We start from the raw sequence: 13,421 nt of genomic DNA on the forward strand, positions 1-13,421 counted from the left end.
CTATTGAATGATTTTTAACTTCTTTTTAGGTGTGGGTTGGGGAATAGGTAATAACTGAGTAAAATTTAATTGGTTTAATTCATCCCCATTCTCTTTACTATTTAAATCATACAGTCAATGAATCTATTCTTGATTTGTTTTAATCAGCTTGTTTTAATCTAAACTTAGGATAGGACTTAGAAAAAGAACATCATTTAAGGTGTGGTGGTCTTTTGCAGGTTATACATGTTTGTTTTATTTTGTGGGAAATCAATTATTTTATGTATTTCATACCCTCATTAATATATACCAAATATTTATAACAACTCACTAGGCTTTAAATTTTTTTCAAAACAATCATGAAATTACGGGAAGTTGGAAGAATAGTACAAAGAATTTTTGACCCCCGAATCCATTTGGAAACAAGTTGCCGACATGATACCCTAGGGCCCCAGGATACTTCAATAGGCAACAAACCAAGATGCCCTATGACAGAACCATCAAAATTAGGAAATTAACACTGATATATTACTATCATCCATTCCTCAGTCCCATGCAAGCTTTCCCCAGTTGTTCCAATAATGTCCTTCATAGTAGAAAGATCCAGTTTAGAATAATGCACTGCATTTTACTGCCCTGTCTCTTTAGCCTCTGCAGGTTTAGGAAAGTCTTCAGTCTTTCCTTGAATCTCATAAACTGGACACTTTTACTTATGGACCAATTATTTTGTGGAATGTCCTTCAATTTGGATATGTCTAATTTTACCTTGTGATAAAATGAATGCAGCTTTGGCAGGAATATCACACACGTGATGCTGCTGTCTTCTGATTTCATCTCGTCTGAGGTGCAGGATTTTGACCTGTGCGATTACCGATGATGTGCACTTTGATAACTAGGTTAAAGTGGTATCTGCCAGGTTTCTTCACAGTGCAGTTACCCTTTCTTCCTTTGTAAATGAGAAGTATTTCATGGTGAGGTACTTTATTTTATTTTATTTTTTAGATTTTTGTATTTATTTTAGAGAGAGAGAGAGAGTGCACACGAGTGCGGGGAGGGGCAGAGAGAGAGAGAAAAGCAGACTCCCCACTGAGTGCAGAGTCTGCACAGGGCTCCGTCTCACAACCCTGAGATCATGTCCTGAACCAAATCCAAGAGTTGGACGCTTAACCGACTGAACCCCCCAGGCGCCCCTCATGGTAAGGTCCTTTAAGACAATGAAAACACCTCATTCCTCTTCAAATTTCAAGTTATTCACTTATTTGTTTATGTATTTATAGACTCATGGTCTACTATTTTATTTAATGGACTAAAATCCATTACTATCTTTATTTATTTTGATGCTAAAATTGTTGTGGGAGCCACTTTGATTGTCTTTATATTCTTTTGCTCCATTATTCTTTGAGCGTTTCTTTACTTTCCAGCACAATGAAACATTCTCATCTCAAACTTTCCCTGCCTCATCCTAGTATTGGTCATTATTCTAAGGAATCTTGTTCCTTCTAGTAAGAAGAGTATTTAGAAGCCAAGATTTGGATGCTCATTGTTACTGGGGCGTCACTTCTTCCAGACTCTCAGAGGGCAAAACTAAGGAATATATAATAGTAAATACACATGCACATATATATTTATTTCTTACTTGATCTAGACAGTTTGAAATCCATACATTCATACCAATACGTTTGCTTTCAATCCATCACCATTGAGTTCTATTTTTTTTCCATTTTAATATTTGTATCTCCTCTAACAGTGAGGAACACAGCTCCAATTATATGGAATATGTTTACTTATTTGATCACACCCCTGTATGTAGCCAAGCTTCCATCATCCATGCTACTCTCTGCCCAGCAGCATGCTCTCCTCACTCTTCTAGGCTGTGACCCACCACCCTGGATAGCTTTCCTACACAGCTGTAGGAAGGAAACTTCCTTCAGTTCCTGGCACCCTGAGCTGGGCCATTCAGCTCCCCATACCCACACCCTGCTGGCCTATTTGCCTACTTTGCTGTGCCCTACTTATTGGGTTCGTGATCAAATTGTTCAGGAAGGGAAAAGGAACAACCACTCATTAGGTTTTAAAATTAAGTGCCAAACTTCTAAAATATTTAAATAACTTAATGTATTATTATTTTAATTTAGTATATTGTTAAAAAAGAGCAATGGGGTGAATTTCTGGAAAGGTGAGGTGTTTTTTTTGTTTTTGTTTTCTTTTTTTTTTTTTTTTTTTTGCTATTAGTTTATAAAAACAATGCTGGATGAAGAATAAGTTTTTCTTGGAAGTTACTTGCAACACCATGGAAAAGAAAGCCTTGATCAATGGCTTAAAGGTGGTGGAGGTGAGCAACCAATACAATTTCAGCCAAAGTTTTAGGGCCAATTTTCCCTCCTTCAGTCTTTTTGGTGATGATGCCTTTTTCATTATTTTGCTGCTGCTTCATTTTTTATGAGAGATAAGGATTTGCTTCCTTAAAATATAATTGCTAGTAAGACAGGAGCGTAGCGAAGTTATCATCACATAGAAGCCAGTCATGGTGGAACTCCAGAGGGAACCGCAGGGGGCATTTGTCTAGGACTCCAGCATTAACACCCTACCAGATCATGTTATTGATCAATAGTCACTTCCCTTCTGAGCTTCAGCATGCCTCTTAAGATTTGCGCTAGCCTATTGGCTAAATGCAGAATGCCATTAATGTAATAAAGCTGAACAGGTCCCACCCAATTGTTATAGTCTATCTTGTCAAATTCTACTTTAGAGAGATTTTTGACTTGATGGATCATTGATTTGATAAATCAAAATGAGTCCCTTAAAGCTCTCATATTTTACCAGCTTGCTGCAATTGCCTTGCATGCTCAATGAAACCATCTTTCCTGGAGTCTGGAGGTGATCAGTGACTCTTCTTGATGAATTGGTATGGCTACTCGTTTCTGTTCACCATGAAGGAGAGACCACTTTTTGATTTTTTATTGAATACCCCTGCTAAAAACTGCTTCTATTTCACTCTGTGGAATGCTTGAGGTAATTTTTAAGGCATTCTTTAAGGAAATGTTAATCCTTAAAGAATGAAATGCTTATTATTGTAATTGGAGCTGGGAGACCTCGATTTGTTTTTGTTTTGTTTTGTTTTAGTTTTTGTTTTTAGTTTCAGGTGTAGGATTTAGTGATTCATCACTTACATATAACACCTAATGCTCATCACACGTTCCATGCTTAATGCCCATCACCCAGTTAACCCATCCCCCCACCAACCTCCTTTCCAGCAACCCTCAGTGTATTCTTTATAGTTAAGAGTCTGTTCTATGGTTTGCTTCTCTTTTTTTCCCCCATTGTTCATCTGTTACATTTTTTTTAAAGATTTATTTATTTGAGAGAGAGAGAGAGAGAGATTGCATGCAACCAGGAGGAGGGGCAGAGGGAGAGGGAGGGAAAGAGAGAATCTTCTAGCGGACTGCACACTCTCCAACTTGGGGCTTGATCCCAGGACCCTGAGATCATGACCTGAGCCAAAATCAAGAGTTGGCTGCTTAACTAACTGAGCCACCCAGGAACCCCTCATCTGTTATTTTTCTTAAATTCCACATATGAGTAAAATCATATGATATTTGTCTTCCTCTGACTGACTTATTTCGCTTAGCATAATACTCTCTAGCTCCATCCATGTTGTTACAAATGGCAAGATTTCATTCTTTCTGATGGCTGAATAATATTCCATTGTGTATATATACCACATCTACTTTATCCATTCATCAGTCTATGGATATCTGGGCTCTTTCCATAATTTGGCTATTGTTGATGGTGCTGCTATAAACATTGGGGTGCGTGTGTCCCTTAGAATCAGTATTTTTGTATCCTTTGGGTAAATCTCTAGTAGTGCCAATGGCTGGGCCATAGGGTAGTTCTGCGTTTAACTTTTTAACCTTTTTTTTTTTAAAGATTTTGTTTAGGGCGCCTGGGTGGCTCAGTTGGTTAAGTGACTGCCTTTGGCTCAGGTCATGATCCTGGAGTCCCGGGATCGAGTCCCACATCGGGCTCCTTGCTCAGCAGGGGGTCTGCTTCTCCCTCTGACCCTCTTCCCTCTCCTGCTCTCTGTCTCTCATTCTCTCTCTCTCAAATAAATAAATAAAATCTTAAAAAAAAAAGATTTTGTTTATTTATTTGACAGAGAGAGATACACAGCGAGAGAGAGAACACAAGCAGGGGGAGTGGGAGAGGGAGAAGCAGGCTTCCTGCAGACCAGGGAGCCCGATGCGGGGCTCGATCCCAGGACTCTGGGATCATGACCTGAGCCGAAGGCAGACGCTTAATGACTGAGCCACCCAGGCGCCACCAACTTTTTAACTTTTTGAGAAACCTTCATACTGTTTTCCAAAGTGGCTGCACCAGTTTGCATTCCTACCATTGGAATAAGAGGGTTCCCCTTTCTCTGCATCCTCACTGACACCTGTTGTTTCCTGTGTTGTTAATTTTAGCCATTCTGACCTGTGTGAGGTGGTATCTCACTGGAGTTTTGATTTGCATTTCCCTGATGATGAGTGATGTTGAGCATCTTTTCATGTGTCTATTGGCCATCAGGAGGTCTTCTGTGGAAAAATGGGGAGACCTAGATTTGAAGATGGACATAGTTACTCACTAGCAGTGTGGCCTCAGTTTCCTCATTAAAATGGGGTATTACCATTATCTAACAAAGTTTTTTTCTGAGCTTCAGTTAGAAGAAATAAAGTCAAAGTCATTTTAATACTTGAAACTGTTGTGCAAATATAGGGCCCTATTAGTATTTTGTAAAAAAAAAATCATTTGTTTAAAGGTAAACTTCATTAAGAAAAAAATCAAATGAAAGTGAAGCAATAACATAAATAAAATTATTTTAAGAACTGTTGACAGAATTTTGGTTTCACAAATGTAAATTTATTTTTGGATTTAATGAATGCAAATATATTTACTCTTTTCATGTTTAGGTAGTTATTGTAAATTCCAAAAAGTTTCAAAAGTATTAATTCAAAAAGTCTTTGCCTTATTTTAAAAGCAAGTTTAACTTCAAGGACAATATGCCTATTCATTCCCCAAATCATCTCTAAGCAATAAGTCTTAAGAGTCTATTAATGTAGGGCACCTGGGTGGCTCAGTCAGTTAAGTGTTGAACTCTTGATTTCGGCTCAGGTCATGATCTCAGGGTTGTGAGATTGAACCCTACATGGGACTCTACTGTAGACATGGAGGCTGCTTGAGATTCTCTGTCTCCCTCTGCCCCTCCTCCCGACCCCCTCTCAAAAAAAGAAAAAGAGTGTTAATGTAAGGAGAGGTGTTAATACTTACTCAAAATGAATTGAACAGCTGATTCTGAGTCAGTTATGGGAGGTTACACAATAAACGTAATAAACAAGAGTTAGGGTTGTTATGCAGATTTAAATTCCATGCCTTCTTTATTGATAATAGTTTCTAGAGATTTAGAGTCATCCTCTTTTTTCCTGGTACAATGAGGGAGATACCCCTACAAGTGAGATTTCCCTTATAAATATAAGTGTCTCTCAGAAAAGGATAACTTCTTTCGGTTTTCAGAGCTTCTCTTCAGTTTCTTAAAAATAGCCAGCCTACCATAATCCTTATGCCAAAGAGGCATATTTTGGGGTGATACATTCTGCTCCCCTACACTGGTCGCTTGCACAGAATTGTCCTTCATAGCGTGTTGAAACCCGGTGGGCCGAGGGATGTGTCCAAGGCACTATGAATGCCTGCTAGAAGGAAGAGAAAACAAATACTGTAACAGAAAGCATTATCTAGTTATTTATAATAGAGGTGAGGCAATGTCGTAGTTGTAGACTCATGAGGCTACGTGGAAAAGGAGCATCAAAGGCATTTTTCTAGAATTCATCAGAAGAGAGAATACTGTGACTCTCGTGATTGATGTTGAGTATCTAAATTGATATATTTCTGTAATGGCTGAAGTCTAACAAGCTATTCTAGTTTGAAAGAAGAGGTTTTCAAAAACACAATGTCATATGTTCTGATCCTAAATTCATTAAGTCATGTCTGATCTGTAATTTGCTATTCCAGATGGACCTACTCTCAGGAAAGGAGTGTGTAAATGGCCAGTTTTCAGATAAAGCTACCAATATGTGATATTGGTATCACAGCATATTAGAGCTTTGGTTGGAGGCAGTCTCTTGGAGGCTTATTATCATGTTTCAAATTCTTATCATCCCAGAGAAAACCAAACAGTTGTAAATTGAAGGGTCACTAGAGTAATCAGTATTTCACTCAATCTGAGATTTTTGAATGACCATCAACACTCATCTAATCTGTCCCTTATTTTATTTTATTTTAAGATTTTTTTATTTATTTGACAGAGAGAGACACAGCGAGAGAGGGAACACAGGCAGCGGGAGTGGGAGAGGGAGAAGCAGGCTTCCTGCGGAGCAGGGAGCCCGATGCAGGGCTGATCCCAGGACCCTGGGATCATGACCTGAGCTGAAGGCAGATGCTTAATGACTGAGCCACCCGGGCGCCCCTCTGTGCCTTATTTTGTAGAGGCTCATGAGACTGTGATAATATACTTAGTATCAAATAGTTTGTGAGTGGACAGGCTGGGACTAGAACCTATCCTTCTGGAATTCAATTCAATATTTTGCAACAGCATAGTAGATAACATGTACTTGTCAATTTGCATAATCAATGTTTCTTTCACTTTTGTACTATTGCAGGGCATTGTTTAAGTATGCGGTAGTACACTTCCTGACCTTTAGAATTTTAAATCCCTGGGTTTAGTGAAATTCCCCAGATACCTTTAAAGACTTGTAGAAAGGCCTCTGAATGCAGGTATTTATAATATTTTGAATGCCAGAAGCCAAAACTGCAGAAGTAAATGACAAGAGTTTTAAAAGAATGCCTTAACAACTGGCTGAATAAATCAACTAAAGTTGAAATGTTCATTTTACTTGTCTGTGGAATTTTTTGTCCTCCAAGTAAGGGACTGACTCCTTAAGGGGAGAGAGGCTAACAGGTAAGGGCGTACACCTCTTGCCACCTCTGGAGACAGAATGTGCTGCATATTTATTTATTTATTTTTAAATATTTATTTATTTATTTATTTGAGAGAGAGAAAGAGAGAGAGCGAGCATGTTTGTAAGTGGGGAGAAGGGCAGAGGAGAGAATCCCAAGCAGACTCCCCGCTGAGCACAGAGCCCTATGTAGTGCTTGATCCCATGACCCTGAGATCATGACCTGAACCGAAACCAAGAGTCAGATGCTCAACTGACTGAGCCACCCAGGTGCCCGCTGCATATTTATTAATATGCGTTATATGCAACATAAAACCAAATTTTTTAATCCAAGAAGGCCCATGGTGTGGAGTCAAAGTGCTCTGGTTGTCCATGTCTGGACAGGCCTACGGCATTACTGTCCGAGAAATTTCTGCAACAAAATAATGTTCCAGCCTCTGAAGCTGAATTTCGTGAAGGTGCTTCATGACTTTGACTTATATTTTTATTGCTGGGGAATGGAATTTTCACTGTTTTTCTTCTTGTTTGGCACCAGCCCCGACACCCCCTAACGTCTTCCTGTGGCTAGCCAAGGGCTGTTCCTGCTGTTTGGGAAGGCGGTAGAACCTCATTTTTCTTTATACATCTCTTATAAATCACTCGGAGTCCTCGGATTCATCCTGCTTGGGTTTTACAAGTGAAGAACGAATCCAAACTCAGAGGGGAAGATACAGATGCTTTTCAGATGCTCTGGATTACCCAAGTCCAAGGATGGGTGTCTGTGGCAGTGGGCATTGCCCAGGGGTGAAGGAGGCCCTGCTACTGTCTGCCGAGCAGCGGCAAACAGCCCTGAGTCTGTTCTGGCCTCTGCCTGAGGGGAAAAACATCAACAGGTAACAGCACCCCTTGGACTCGTTCCTTCTGCCAGGGATGCCCTTTGCTGGCCATAAGCGCTTGAAGGAAATGAGTAATGAGAAGACCGAGGGACAACAAAGGCAGTGAAGATTGATGTGGGCTGTTTCCTAGAAAGATTAACAGAAACGGCAGGGCAGAAGTTACTAAAACAATCAGAGCGAAAATGCTTGAATAGGGTACTCTTATGTTTTAATTTCAATTATTATTTTTATATTTAATGCTCATATCTATATTTATTGAAGGAAGACAATGCACACAGATAAGCACTAGAACTCATGGTGGGTAAGAAACTTAAAAAACAACCCTTTCATAATGGAAAATTTCAAATGTATTCAGAGGGAGAGAGAATAGTGTAATGAAGCCCATGTTCCCATCACTCTGCTCCAACAATTACACAGTTATCAGTTCACAGCCAGTTTTATTTGACCTGTACCCACGCTCCATCCCTCCTCAAATGGTTTTGAAGCAAATCTCTGTTGGGTTTATCTTTGTTTTGATCTTTTTTTTTTTAAAAAAAACCCTAATTTTAATAAAATTGCTACATATATAAAATAAAACTTAACTTCTTAGCGTTATATAATGTTCCATCTGTGTTCAGAGTTTATTAGTTTCTCCATAGTTAATGTGCTTGAATGAAGATCCGTATGAGACTCACCCATTGCATTAGGCTGATATGGCCCGTAAAGTCTCTTTTAGCTGTGATGGTTCTCAGTCTCTCTCTCTTTTCTCTGGACTTTCTGTCACTGTGTTGTTATTAAAAAACAGTTTAGGGGTACCTGGGTGGCTCAGTTGGTTGAACATCCGACTCTTGATTTTGGCTCAGGTCGTGATCTCATGGTCGTGGGGTTGAGCCCTACATAAGCCTCAGTGCTTAGCATGGAGCCTGCTTGGGATTCTCTCTCTCCCTCTGCCCTTCCCCACCCCGTGCCCCCCACCAATTTCTAAAATAAATAAATCCTTTAAAAATAGTTTCATTTTAAAACAAAATATTGTCATTTAAGTTCATACATCAACGTCCCATGATTGGTTTATTTGACACATGATTTTGTGCGGAATCCATCCTGTACTTTTCCACCGCCCCATGCTCCTGGAGGGCAGTGTTTGTTTTACTCTGTGGGTATCCCTGGCTTATGCTTGATTGTGAAAATCTTTTCATCTGACTCTGCATTATAATATTCTAATTGTTTTGGCTTGTAGGTGTTGATTAAACTTCGTAATAACACACTCATTTTGTGAATGGGCAAAAGCAATACATCGAAGCAGGTTGCCATAGTGGTGTAGTATACATGCGGGCTTTGGGCAAGGCTGGGACCTGAGTTTGGAACCTGGGAGCACTGGCTGGCTGTGTCTCTTTGGGCAAGGGCTTCACTGCACTTAACTCTTGGTTCCTTCCACCCTTAAGTGCATGTGACGATACTGATATCAGCTACTTCGAGCAGTGTTGTCAGGTTAAATGAAGTATTTGAATTCTTAGTTTGGTGCTCCCCACACAGTGAGCATCAGTAAGTATGAAGGTCATGTGTGCTCCATTCCCAGTCACTTTTATTTTTTTTTTTTGGTATATATATATATATATACCAAAAATATACCCCCCCCAAAATATATATATATATATATATATATATATTTTGGGGGGGGTATATTTTCATTTTTTAGGTTTTTAAGTTTTAAAATTTTTAAAGTTTTAGATTTACAGAATAATTGAGCAGATAGCACATAGAGTTCCATATACCCACTCCATGCCCACCCTCCCATTTCGTTTATTATTTCCTATGTTAACATCTTGCTTTAATGTGGTTCCTTTGTTACAATTAATGAGCCAATATTGACACATCATTATTAACAATATTCCATAGTTTCCATTAGGGCTCACTCTTAGTTTTGTATAGTTCTCTGGGTTTTGACAAATGCACAATATCATGTATCCACTGTTATGGTTTCCAACAGAACAATCTCACCACCCTAAAAATCCCCTGACCTCCATCTATTCATCATTAACGCTCCTGCCAAACCAGCCCTGGCAGCCACAAGTCACTTTTCTATCTCCATAGTTTTTCCTTTTGCAAAATGTCATATACTTGGAATCATAGAATATGTAGCATTTTCAGACTGGCTTCTTCCATTGAGCAATATGTTTTAAAGTTCCATTTTTTAAAATGTATATGATATACAGTTAATGCAAAGCATTACACAGTGCCTGTTCTGTGTGAAGACAAGGGGAGCCGCTTTTGATACTCGTCCACTTCAAGGACAATTCGTCCCTTCGTTGGAGGGCTTTTCCTTTCCACGTTGAGCAGACAGTAGGAAGTGAAAATACGAGGCCTCTGGATGCTCTATTTATAAGCACATTGGGGTTATAGCTGATGCATATGTATGTGTAGTGCAGCGGTTCTGTGCTGGTCCACAAACAGGCTGCACTTTGAAAATACAGATTCTTTTGGCCCTGGGAGTGTCTAATTCTACGGGGTCAGAACAAGGCCTTGGAAATCTGTATTTTCTGGGCTCCCCAGATAATGCTTAGGTAGGGCCATTTCTTTGGTAGTAAGATGACACCCTAGCTTTGGTATCAGAGTATTTGACTTTGAGTCTTCACTCTTCATTAAAGCACCAGATATATATTTGGGTCCTTCCATATGCCAGACCCTGGGCTAGGCTCTGGGTTGATACAAAGGTGAGTTCAACAGTCACACTTTCTACCCTAATGAGCTTATACTCCAGAGGAGGCAGACATTAATCAAAGAATCACACAAATCAATGTTATTCATCAATTATGCTAGGTGCTAAGAGAGAAAATACCAAATGCTAGGAGAGAGTGTAACAGAAGGGTCCGACTTAGTCTGGAATGGGGTCAGTGGTTTGCTTTTCTCTGAGAAAAGGACCTTAACCGAGGTATTACCCATGAAGTGAGGGCAGGACATCTGCCACCAGCACACACAAGGTCGATATCGTTTGGAACACCGGGAACAGTTGGGGAATTAATCCCTCAGTATCTGTCCTTCTGCAGATAAACAGCTGGGACACTGGCTCTCCAGCTATCCTCCTACTCAACTGCAGAAAAATTTCTTACAAGTCTCTAAAGCATGTTTTTTTTTTTTTTTTTTAAAGATTTTATTTATTTATTTGAGAGAGAGAGAATGAGAGAGAACACATGAGAGGGGGGAGGGTCAGAGGCAGAAGCAGACTCCCTGCTGAGCAGGGAGCCCGATGCGGGACTCCATCCAGGGACTCCAGGATCATGACCTGAGCCGAAGGCAGTCGCTTAACCAACTGAGCCACCCAGGCGCCCTAAAGCATGTTTAATAGTTCTGCCAATTATATTTATCAGAAGCTCAATCAGGTTGTAAATAGGCCTCCCTTAAAGAGCGTTAGAATTTGGGTTGTTTGTGATTCTAAAGGCTTCTCTATGGGGCACCTGGGTGGCTCAGTCAGTTGGGTGTCTGTCTTCAGCTCACGTCATGACCCCAGGGTCCTGGGATCAAGCCCCACATCGGGCTCCCTGCTCAGTGGGGAGCCTGCTTCTCCCTCTCCTGATCCCTTTGCTTGTGCTTTCTCTCTCTCTCTCTCTCAAATAAATAAATAAAATATTTTTTTAAAAAAAGCTTCTCTATATTTGGGTAGGGCCAGTTCATTTACTGAAAGATACCCAGAGAAGAGAAAAACATCCGACTTTGGATCACAACTACCTAAGAATTGTGGGGTGCTTGTGCATTTCTCACATGTTGTTACTGGCAGTCTCATTTCAGCTTCACCACGGCCTTAGAGATATGCATTATTATGACCATTGCACACATGTGAAAGCAAAGGCTGAGAGAAGTGCAGAGCGACACCTTAGGCGTGACATGCGCAGAAGCAAGTGCAGTGGTTTGCTGTGAGGAAAGAGTCAGTGGCAGCCAGGACCATTATTACTCTCATTGTGTCCATTTGGAGCCCCCACTCTGTGCCCACATCTGGAAGATATACGAGCCTGACATACCAACTTCCCAGAGGCTCACTTCTTCTGGAAGTGAGGTTCTGCAGGGGACTCCCCGTGTTTCTTCTCCCTCTCTCCAAAGCCAACCAAGGTCTCCTCAGAAGTCTACAGCTCAACCCAAAGAAGAGACTTTCAAGGCAAAGCAAAATGAATTGTCTTAAAGGTATTTCTGATATTAAGAATTCTGCCCATTTGAGCTGGAATTATGTTTTATCTCTTGATGGATATTTTTTTCAATATGAACCATATTTTTTTTTTGAAATGGATCAGTTATTTAATTACGTTCTTTGTAAGAAATTTAGAACACCAATTTGTGAGGGTAAACCCCATTTGTGAGAGAAAACACAGAGCGGAGGTAGCCCTGAAGCTGAGGAACAGCTTTGATCTTTGGCAGAATTTGCGAGTCCACAGCTTTCTGATCAACCTTGCGCTGCTCTGTAATCTTGTTATTTCTCTTTCTCGGTGTCGAAGATCTCACCCTCCTGGTGTCTGGGCTTGCACAGCTGCTTCTTCTTGAAGTAAGCATCAGTGAGATGTTTGGGGATTTTCACACTGCTGATAATCAATTTTGGTAGAAGTAGCAATGACGAATGTCTGGTGTGTTCTACGCAGAGGGACTCGATTGAGGGACAGAGGTCCGGTCACAAGTAGCAAGCCACTGCTCAGTTGCTTCGGGAAAACTACCCTCTTGCCTCTGCGGCGCCCAGCGAGGATGATCAAAATGGTCCTGGGAGTGATACTAGCTCGCAGCTTTCTCACGTGCTGACTGAAAGGATTTTTGCCGGGGCTCAACAGCTTTCGAGGCACATCTTCAGTAGGGTAATACCTAGGCATTTTGCAAAGTTTAACCACTCGGGTACCACCATTCTTGTCACCACCAACTGGTTTTGTGACAGTAGCAAGAACTTTCTCCTTCTTTTTCTTTTCAACCCTGGATTTAGCTGCCTCTTGTACATGGCCTTTCTGGAATACACAGCCGATCGGGAATATCTGCCAATTCCTCTGACAAGTACAGGGTTTCGGCTGCAGTGGGGCTTCCCCTTCTTTGGCGTTTTAGCCTTGGGGTTACCCTTCTTAGCCTTGCCACCAGCATCAGCCTTCTTAGCTTCAGGTTTCTTCTCCTTAGTATCCGGCTTCTCAGCTTTTTCGCCCGCCATCTTGCAAGATGGGAAAGCAATATGAACCATATTTTTGCTCTCCACCTTATTTTACGCTCTCCGCCTGAAATTGTGCCACATGGTAAGTCCTATAATCAAGCAAAATTTTTGTTTTTGTTTTCCCATATATTGGGGGCAATAGGTGAAAATGTAGAATTATTTTAGAGGTTACAAGACCTCTTACTTCCCTCCCTGAAATCTTTCCTTCTATTTTATTATAGTGCCCAAAGTTTCTATCTCTAAGAGTCATTCCTTGGAATTTATAAGGTCTTGTACATAAAAAGCCCCTGTTAAAAAACATGCAACCTAAAAAAAGTAACCCATTGGTATTTATTAAGGCTTAAGTGTTAATTATAATCATGACGTTTGAAAGTTATGGCTAAATGATTTATTACTAAGATTCTAGATATGTCTGGATCCAAGGACAGAGGC

General features: G+C 40.4%; 1 pseudogene across 1 annotated transcript; it reads right to left on the minus strand.

Annotated features, from left to right (window-relative positions):
• Positions 1–12,112: 12,112 nt before the first annotated feature.
• Positions 12,113–13,197, minus strand: LOC116625054 (annotated as a pseudogene). Its single transcript, XR_004297989.1, has one exon. The product of XR_004297989.1 is annotated as a 60S ribosomal protein L6-like (transcript).
• Positions 13,198–13,421: the final 224 nt, after the last annotated feature.

This window comes from Phoca vitulina, unplaced genomic scaffold (genome assembly GCF_004348235.1).
Source record: "Phoca vitulina isolate PV1807 unplaced genomic scaffold, GSC_HSeal_1.0 scaffold72, whole genome shotgun sequence".
NCBI lineage: Eukaryota > Metazoa > Chordata > Mammalia > Carnivora > Phocidae > Phoca > Phoca vitulina.